Raw genomic sequence first — 7,500 nt, 5'->3', positions numbered from 1 at the left:
GTTGGACTTAGAAAAAATCCACTTTTTTTGCACGGGATTTTTTCTAAGTGTCACATGGAAGAGGCTAAACAGGCTGGAGGCCAGGCCTCTCTCGTTGTTGGACTTAGAAAAAATCCCAAAAGTGGACACTCTGACAAAATCACGCATGTTGACACTTAGGCAAAAAATCCAACTTTTGCTCCACGGAAGAAAGAGGCTAAGGAGGCTGGAACTTAGGCCTCTCTCGTTGTTGGACTTAGAAAAAATCCACTTTTTTTGCACGGGATTTTTTCTAAGTGTCTCATGGAAGAGGCTAGACAGGCTGGAGGCCAGGCCTCTCTCGTTGTTGGACTTAGAAAAAATCCCAAAAGTGGACACTCTGACAAAATCACGCATGTTGACACTTTGGCAAAAAATCCAACTTTTTTGGACTTGGCCCGGCTTTTCTTCCATTTGTCCCCCACTTGGGCTGGTTCACTCCTGGGTATCTTTTGGTCATTCCCGGGGGCCCCGGAGCTCGCGCAGCTCGCTGCGGGACTTCTGGAACTCCATCCTGGGTAGGATTTTTAAACAATTTCGGACCTTTTTCCAACTTTTTCTCAAATTGTCCCCCACTTTCGCTGGTTCACTCCTGGGTATCTTTTGGTCATTCCCGGGGGTCCCGGAGCTCGCGCAGCTCGCTGCGGGGCTTCTGGAACTCCATCCTGGGTAGGATTTTTAAACAATTTCGGACCTTTTTCCAACTTTTTCTCAAATTGTCCCCCACTTTTGATGGTTCACTTCTGGGTGCCTTTTGGTCATTCCCGGTGTTCCTGCGGCTCGCGCAGCTCGCTGCGGGGCTTCTGGAACTCCATCCTGGGTAGGATTTTTAATCAATTTCGGACCTTTTTCCAACTTTTTCTCAAATTGTCCCCCACTTTCGCTGGTTCACTTCTGGGTGCCTTTTGGTCATTCCCGGTGTTCCTGCGGCTCGTGCAGCTCGCTGCGGGACTTCTGGAACTCCATCCTGGGTAGGATTTTTAAACAATTTCGGACCTTTTTCCAACTTTTTCCTCAAATTGTCCCCCACTTTCGCTGGTTCACTCCTGGGTATCTTTTGGTCATTCCCGGGGGTCCCGGAGCTCGCGCAGCTCGCTGCGGGGCTTCTGGAACTCCATCCTGGGTAGGATTTTTAAACAATTTCGGACCTTTTTCCAACTTTTTCTCAAATTGTCCCCCACTTTTGATGGTTCACTTCTGGGTGCCTTTTGGTCATTCCCGGTGTTCCTGCGGCTCGCGCAGCTCGCTGCGGGGCTTCTGGAACTCCATCCTGGGTAGGATTTTTAATCAATTTCGGACCTTTTTCCAACTTTTTCTCAAATTGTCCCCCACTTTCGCTGGTTCACTTCTGGGTGCCTTTTGGTCATTCCCGGTGTTCCTGCGGCTCGTGCAGCTCGCTGCGGGACTTCTGGAACTCCATCCTGGGTAGGATTTTTAATCAATTTCGGACCTTTTTCCAACTTTTTCTCAAATTGTCCCCCACTTTTGATGGTTCACTTCTGGGTGCCTTTTGGTCATTCCCGGTGTTCCTGCGGCTCGCGCAGCTCGCTGCGGGGCTTCTGGAACTCCATCCTGGGTAGGATTTTTAATCAATTTCGGACCTTTTTCCAACTTTTTCTCAAATTGTCCCCCACTTTTGATGGTTCACTTCTGGGTGCCTTTTGGTCATTCCCGGTGTTCCTGCGGCTCGTGCAGCTCGCTGCGGGACTCGTGGAACTCCATCCTGGGTAGGATTTTTAAACAATTTGGTACTTTTTCCTCCTTTTCCTCCATTTTTCCCCCACTTTCGCTGGTTCACTTCTGGGTGCCTTTTGGTCATTCCCGGTGTTCCTGCGGCTCGTGCAGCTCGCTGCAGGGCTTCTGGAACTCCATCCTGGGTAGGATTTTTAAACAATTTGGCACTTTTTCCTCCTTTTCCTCCATTTTTCCCCCACTTTCGCTGGTTCACTTCTGGGTGCCTTTTGGTCATTCCCGGTGTTCCTGCGGCTCGTGCAGCTCGCTGCGGGACTTGTGGAACTCCATCCTGGGTAGGATTTTTAAACAATTTGGTACTTTTTCCTCCTTTTCCTCCATTTTTCCCCCACTTTCGCTGGTTCACTTCTGGGTGCCTTTTGGTCATTCCCGGTGTTCCTGCGGCTCGTGCAGCTCGCTGCGGGACTTGTGGAACTCCATCCTGGGTAGGATTTTTAAACAATTTGGTACTTTTTCCTCCTTTTCCTCCATTTTTCCCCCACTTTCGCTGGTTCACTTCTGGGTGCCTTTTGGTCATTCCCGGTGTTCCTGCGGCTCGTGCAGCTCGCTGCGGGACTTGTGGAACTCCATCCTGGGTAGGATTTTTAAACAATTTGGTACTTTTTCCTCCTTTTCCTCCATTTTTCCCCCACTTTCGCTGGTTCACTTCTGGGTGCCTTTTGGTCATTCCCGGTGTTCCTGCGGCTCGTGCAGCTCGCTGCGGGACTTGTGGAACTCTACCCTGGGTGGGATCATATGATTTTCAACCCATTTTGGACCTTTTTCCCGACTTTCCCTCCATTTCCCTCCCACTTTCGATGGTCCACTCCTGGGTGTCTTTTGGTCATTCCCGGGACCCGGGAAGCCTCGGGCCTGCGGCGGGACTTGTGGATCTCCATGCTGGGCATGATTTTATGAGTTTTCTGGACTTTCTCTTCCCCGGGACCCGGGAGGCACGCGGCTGGACGTTATGCCCCCTAAAATCCCTCCCTTTGCTCGTAAGGCCAATTTTCCTCCGGATTTACTCTCTATAGACCCCAAGGAAAAAAATACCCGACCGGCGTCCATTTTTGACATCGGTCTCCAATCTAGGGCACGCGGGCCGAAAGCGGTACGCCGGTTCCGAAATCCGGCCCCCGCATTTTTTGGGTATTTTTTGAAAAAAATGGCATTTTTGGGACCGGGGGGACTTGCTGGACTCAGTCCCGGGTGCGGATTTTGAAAACGTTGAGGACTTTTGGATTTTCCCCCAGCTTTTCTCCCCCACTTGCAGTTTGACTTTGCGGGGTGCGTTACGGCTGTGCCGGGCGTCCCTGGACTCGGGTGGCCAGCTGCGGGGCTGGTGGGGGACTGATTTTTGAACACTTTGAGGACTTTTGGCTACTCTGCCAGCTTTTCTCCCCCACTTGCAGTGTGACTTTGCGGGCCTTGTTACGGAGGTGCCGGGCTTCCCTGGACTCGGGTGGCCAGCTGCGGGACTCGTGGGACTGATTTTGGAACACTTTGAGGACATTTAACTTCTTTCCCAGCTTTTTTCCCCTCCACTTCCAGTTTGACTTTGCGGGGTGCGTTATGGACGTGCTGGGCATCCCGGAACTCGGGCGGCCGGCTGCGGGACATTTTGCCCTCCTCCAAACCCCAGCCCTCTTTGTTTATCATGCCTATTTTCTGCTGGACACACACCCTCTCTTTTGAGCTGCCTCTTTTTTTAAATTTGGATATGATTTATTGATGAATGGATTTGTTTTCCCCTTTTTAAATGATGGTTGATGTCTATCTTTTTAATACTTGCTTCTGGCTGCAGCCGAGACTTACAGTGTGATGCATCCAACCCCAACCCTGGTTTTTGTTTCCCTTAAAAACTTGGGGAAATGGACAGCTTTTTGGGGGGGCACTTCCAGCAAATGGAGGGACCTATTTGGAATTCCCCACCCGGGTGGAGATCCACGGCGAGCCGGCCTTCCTAAAGGGACAGCAACATGGACACTCTGCCATCATTGCAGCTTCTTTTTTTTTTTGGGGCACTCTGTCATATTTCCAGCTTTTTTTCGTGCTGACTTCCAGCAAATAGAGGGACCTGTTTTGAATTCCCTACCCGGGTGTAGATCCACGGCAAGCCGGCCTTCTTAAAGGGACAGGCACCCCCCTGTCCCTTGACACCTGCTTCCCTCCTCGGCGTCACCGAAATCCCACAAAATGACTGAAAATAGGACCCCAAATGACATCACTCGGTCCGGTTCTTTGGGTCTCACTCGGGGGCTTCTTTGACTCTGGAAGGCATGGTGAACCAAAAGTAGACACTTGGAAAAAATCCCCACTTTACAAGTTGACACTTTGAAAAAAAATCCCGACTATATAAGTTGACACTTGGAAAAAATCCCCACTTTATAAGTTGACACTTGGAAAAAATCCCGACTTTATAAGTTGACACTTGGAAAAAATCCCCACTTTATAAGTTGACACTTAGAAAAAATCCCGACTTTATAAGTTGACACTTAGAAAAAATCCCCACTTTATTTTGGAAAGGTTGGTACACCAAAAGTGGACACTTAGAAAAAATCCCCACTTTATTTTGGAAAGGTTGGTACACCAAAAGTGGACACTTAGAAAAAATCCCGACTTTGACTTTCGCAGGTCTATTACACTAAAAGTTGACACTCTGTCATATTTCCAGCTTTTTTTTGTGCTGACTTCCAGCAGATAGAGGGACCTATTTTGAATTCCCTACCCTGGTGCAGAACCACGGCAAGCCGGCCTTCCTAAAGGCACAGGCACATGGACACTCTGCCATAAGTGCAGCTTTTTCTTCTAAGGGTGCAGCGGCGGCGGAAGTCCACCGGAGGGCTCCAAATCCCCGCTTTCCTTTTTAGGCTTAAAGTGGCTTTTCCCTCCTTAAAAACTTGGGGAAATGGACAGCTTTTTGGGGGGGCACTTCCAGCAAATAGAGGGACCTATTTGGAATTCCCCACCCGGGTGGAGATCCACGGCAAGCCGGCCTTCTTAAAGGGACAGGCACATGGACACTCTGCCATCATTGCAGCTTCTTCTTTTTTTTTTTCCCCTGTCATATTTCCAGCTTTTTTGTGCTGACTTCCAGCAAATAGAGGGACCTGTTTTGAATTCCCTACCCGGGTGTAGATCCACGGCAAGCCGGCCTTCTTAAAGGGACAGGCACCCCCCCTGTCCCTTGACACCTGCTTCCCTCCTCGGCGTCACCGAAATCCCACAAAATGACTGAAAATAGGACCCCAAATGACATCACTCGGTCCGGTTTTTTGGGTCTCACTCGGGGGCTTCTTTGACTCTGGAAGGCATGGTGAACCAAAAGTGGACACTTGGGAAAAAAATCCCCACTTTACAGGTTGACACTTGGAAAAAAATCCCCACTTTATAAGTTGACACTTAGAAAAAATCCCGACTATATAAGTTGACACTTAGAAAAAATCCCCACTTTATTTTGGAAGGGTTGGTACACCAAAAGTTGACACTTAGAAAAAATCCCGACTTTATTTTGGAAGGGTTGGTACACCAAAAGTTGACACTTAGAAAAAATCCCGACTTTATTTTGGAAGGGTTGGTACACCAAAAGTTGACACTTAGAAAAAATCCCGACTTTATTTTGGAAGGGTTGGTACACCAAAAGTTGACACTTAGAAAAAATCCCAACTTTTACACTTAGAAAAAATCCAGCTTTTTGTTGCTGACTTCCATCAAATAGAGGGACTTTTTCCATGTTTCTTAACCGGGTGTCGATCCAAGGCGGGTGGGCCTTCTGGAAGCGACACCCTCCTTGACACTTAGAAAAAATCCAGCTTTTTGTTGCTGACTTCCATCAAATAGAGGGACTTTTTCCATGTTTCTTAACCGGGTGTCGATCCAAGGCGGGTGGGCCTTCTGGAAGCGACACCCTCCTTGACACTTAGAAAAAATCCAGCTTTTTGTTGCTGACTTCCATCAAATAGAGGGACTTTTTCCATGTTTCTTAACCGGGTGTCGATCCAAGGCGGGTGGGCCTTCTGGAAGCGACACCCTCCTTGACACTTAGAAAAAATCCAGCTTTTTGTTGCTGACTTCCATCAAATAGAGGGACTTTTTCCATGTTTCTTAACCGGGTGTCGATCCAAGGCGGGTGGGCCTTCTGGAAGCGACACCCTCCTTGACACTTAGAAAAAATCCAGCTTTTTGTTGCTGACTTCCATCAAATAGAGGGACTTTTTCCATGTTTCTTAACCGGGTGTCGATCCAAGGCGGGTGGGCCTTCTGGAAGCGACACCCTCCTTGACACTTAGAAAAAATCCAGCTTTTTGTTGCTGACTTCCATCAAATAGAGGGACTTTTTCCATGTTTCTTAACCGGGTGTCGATCCAAGGCGGGTGGGCCTTCTGGAAGCGACACCCTCCTTGACACTTAGAAAAAATCCAGCTTTTTGTTGCTGACTTCCATCAAATAGAGGGACTTTTTCCATGTTTCTTAACCGGGTGTCGATCCAAGGCAGGTGGGCCTTCTGGAAGCGACCCTCTCCTTCACACTTAGAAAAAATCCAGCTTTTTGTTGCTGACTTCCATTAAATAGAGGGACTTTTTTCATTTTTCTTAACCGGGTGTCGATCCAAGGCAGGTGGGCCTTCTGGAAGCGACACCCTCCTTGACACTTAGAAAAATTCCAGCTTTTTGTTGCTGACTTCCATTAACTAGAGGGACTTTTTTCATTTTTCTTAACCGGGTGGTGATCCAAGGCAGGTGGGCCTTCTGGAAGCGACACCCTCCTTGACACTTAGAAAAAATCCAGCTTTTTGTTGCTGACTTCCATCAAATAGAGGGACTTTTTTCATTTTTCTTAACCGGGTGTCGATCCAAGGCAGGTGGGCCTTCTGGAAGCGACACCCTCCTTGACACTTAGAAAAAATCCAGCTTTTTGTTGCTGACTTCCATCAAATAGAGGGACTTTTTTCATTTTTCTTAACCGGGTGTCGATCCAAGGCAGGTGGGCCTTCTGGAAGCGACACCCTCCTTAACACTTAGAAAAAATCCAGCTTTTTGTTGCTGACTTCCATTAACTAGAGGGACTTTTTTCATTTTTCTTAACCGGGTGGTGATCCAAGGCAGGTGGGCCTTCTGGAAGCGACACCCTCCTTGACACTTAGAAAAATTCCAGCTTTTTGTTGCTGACTTCCATTAACTAGAGGGACTTTTTTCATTTTTCTTAACCGGGTGGTGATCCAAGGCAGGTGGGCCTTCTGGAAGCGACACCCTCCTTGACACTTAGAAAAAATCCAGCTTTTTGTTGCTGACTTCCATCAAATAGAGGGACTTTTTTCATTTTTCTTAACCGGGTGTCGATCCAAGAATGGTGGGCCTTCTGGAAGTGACACCCTCCTTGACACTTAGAAAAATTCCAGCTTTTTGTTGCTGACTTCCATCAAATAGAGGGACCTATTTGGAATTCCCCACCCGGGTGGAGATCCACGGCAAGCCGGCTTTCCTAAAGGGACAGGCACATGGACACTATTCGCAGCTTCTTTTTTTTTTTTTGGCACTGACTTCCAGCTAAGGGTGCAGCGGCGGCGGAAGTCCACCGGAGGGCTCCAAATCCCCGCTTTCCTTTTCAGGCTTAAAGTTGCCTTTCCCTCTTTAGAGCCTTGGGCAAATGTACAGCTATATTTTGTGCTGACTTCCAGCAAATAGAGGGACCTATTTTGAATTCCCTACCCGGGTGTAGATCCACGGCAAGCCGGCCTTCTTAAATGGACAG

This window comes from Nerophis ophidion, unplaced genomic scaffold (assembly GCF_033978795.1).
Source record: "Nerophis ophidion isolate RoL-2023_Sa unplaced genomic scaffold, RoL_Noph_v1.0 HiC_scaffold_78, whole genome shotgun sequence".
Lineage (NCBI taxonomy): Eukaryota > Metazoa > Chordata > Actinopteri > Syngnathiformes > Syngnathidae > Nerophis > Nerophis ophidion.
This window is presented reverse-complemented; position numbering follows the sequence as displayed.